The sequence below is a fragment of the Leuciscus leuciscus genome (assembly GCF_965113295.1).
Source record: "Leuciscus leuciscus genome assembly, chromosome: 1".
In the NCBI taxonomy this organism is placed as follows: Eukaryota; Metazoa; Chordata; class Actinopteri; order Cypriniformes; family Leuciscidae; genus Leuciscus; species Leuciscus leuciscus.
In genome coordinates this window covers 40,813,251-40,815,750 of record NC_138725.1, presented here as the reverse complement: position 1 = coordinate 40,815,750, position 2,500 = coordinate 40,813,251, and the positions used below count along the sequence as shown (strand labels likewise).

General features: G+C 44.4%; 1 long non-coding RNA gene across 1 annotated transcript in view; it reads right to left on the bottom strand.

Annotated features, from left to right (window-relative positions):
* Positions 1-977: 977 nt before the first annotated feature.
* LOC309508153 overlaps positions 978-2,500 on the bottom strand; it is a 54,472-nt gene continuing 52,949 nt past the window's right edge. Inside the window, exon 3 of the long non-coding RNA XR_014209417.1 lies at positions 978-992. This is a non-coding gene — a long non-coding RNA (uncharacterized lncRNA). The remainder of the gene's footprint in view (positions 993-2,500) is intronic.

The following is a 2,500-nucleotide window of genomic DNA, read 5'->3' as shown; positions in this document are numbered from 1 at the left end:
GATTGGCCCGGCTGTTTTCAGGCCGGTGGAAAACTGAAAGATAGGCTGCTATCTCAGACTGACTACAGGAGCGAAATGAAATTAGCGGAAGTAGGAAGTCTGACGTAGTCAGGCTACAACCTCACACTCAATCACTCAAAACATAGAAAATTATTTAGAACTTTTAGTACACAAAATTATAATAATAGTTAAATTAAATAAAAAATAATATTTTATATATATATATATATATATATATATATATTATCTTGGCTGGATATTGCAAAAATAATAATACTGATAACATAAAATAATAATACTGATAATAATACTGATAACATAAAACAATAGAGTAAACAAAGATTAATAAATAAAATAAAATAAAAAGGGTTATAATGTAGAAATCATGTATATAAAAAAATAAACAAACACTGAACTTGGAATTGAACATTATATACATATGTGAGGTCTGATGTGGTGTGTTAGGCTGTGAGTGAGTGTGTGTTTATTGGACGTTTGCTGCTCTGGTCGTCCCTCAGGATGTGGAAAGATGCTACAAATTTTACAGGTGTTAAATTGGGGAAATATTTTATTAATTTTGGGGTAATATTGGTCTCTGATGTGTTTATATTTTGGGCATTCTGTGAGGAGGTGCAGCTCGGTCTCCGTCACAGTGCGAGCAGAGTCTGTCCTCACGGGAGAGCCAGGTCCTCTACGGCCAGACTGTGCTCGCTGAGTCTGTACATCGTCAGTGTTTTCCTGAGGTTCACATCACTCACTCACTCACTCATTCACTCAACCTCACTCACTCACTCACTCAACCACACTCACTCAACCTCACTCAACCTCACTCACTCACTCACTCACTCACTCACTCACTCACTCACTCACTCACTCACTCGCTCACTGAACTTTACACTCACTCACTCACTCACTCAATCTCACTCACTCACTCAACTTTTCACTCACTCACTCACTCACTCACTCACTCACTCACTCACTCACTCACTCACCTCACTCACTCACTCACTCACTCACTCACTCACTCACTCACTCACTCACTCTCACACACTCGCTCACTGAACTTTACAATCACTCACTCACTCTCACACACTCGCTTACTGAACTTTACTCACTCACTCACTCACTCACTCAACCTCACTTACTCAACCACACACACACTCACTCATTCATTCATTCACTCTCACTCACTCAACCTCACACTCACTCACTCACTCACTCACTCACTCACTCACTCACTCACTCACTCACTCACTCACTCAACCTCACTCACTCACTCACTCACTCAACCTCACTTACTCAACCACACACACACTCACTCATTCATTCATTCACTCTCACTCACTCAACCTCACACTCACTCACTCACTCACTCACTCACTCACTCACTCACTCACTCACTCACTCACTCACTCACTCACTCAACCTCACACACTCACTCACTCAACCTCACACTCAACCTCACACACTCACTCACTCAACCTCACACACACTCACTCTTTGATTCATTCACTCTCACTCACTCAACCTCACACTCACTCACTCACTCACTCACTCACTCACTCACTCACTCACTCACTCACTCACTCACTCACTCACTCACTCACTCACTCACTCACTCACTCAACCTCACTCACTCAACCTCTCACTCACTCACTCAACCTCACACTCACTCACTCAACCTCACACTCACTCAACCTCACTCACTCACTCACTCACTCACTCACTCACTCATTCAACCTCACTCACTCAACCTCTCACTCACTCACTCATTCACTCACTCAACCTCTCACTCACTCACTCATTCACTCACTCACTCACTCACTCACTCACTCACTCACTCACTCACTCACTCACTCACTCACTCACTCACTCACTCACTCACTCACTCAACCTCACTCACTCAACCTCACTCTCACTCAACCTCACTCACTCAAACTCGCACTCACTCACTCACTCACTCATTCAACCTCACTCACTCAACCTCACACTCACTCACTCACTCACTCACTCACTCACTCACTCACTCACTCACTCACTCACTCACTCACTCACTCACTCACTCAACCTCACTCACTCACTCCCTCACTCACTCACACTCACTCACACTCACTCACTCACTCACTCACTCACTCACTCACTCACTCACTCACTCACTCACTCACTCACTCACTCACTCACTCACACTCTCAAACTCTCACTCACAAACTCTCACTCACTCACTCTCTCTCACTCACTCACTCACTCACTCACTCACTCACTCACTCACTCACTCACTCACTCACTCACTCACTCACTCACTCACTCACTCACTCACTCACTCACTCTCACTCACTCAACCTCTCACTCACTCAACCTCACTCACTCAAACTCGCACTCACTCACTCACTCAACCTCACACTCACTCACTCAACCTCACACTCACTCACTCAACCTCACACTCACTCACTCACTCACTCACTCACTCTCTCACTCTCTCACACACACACACACACACACA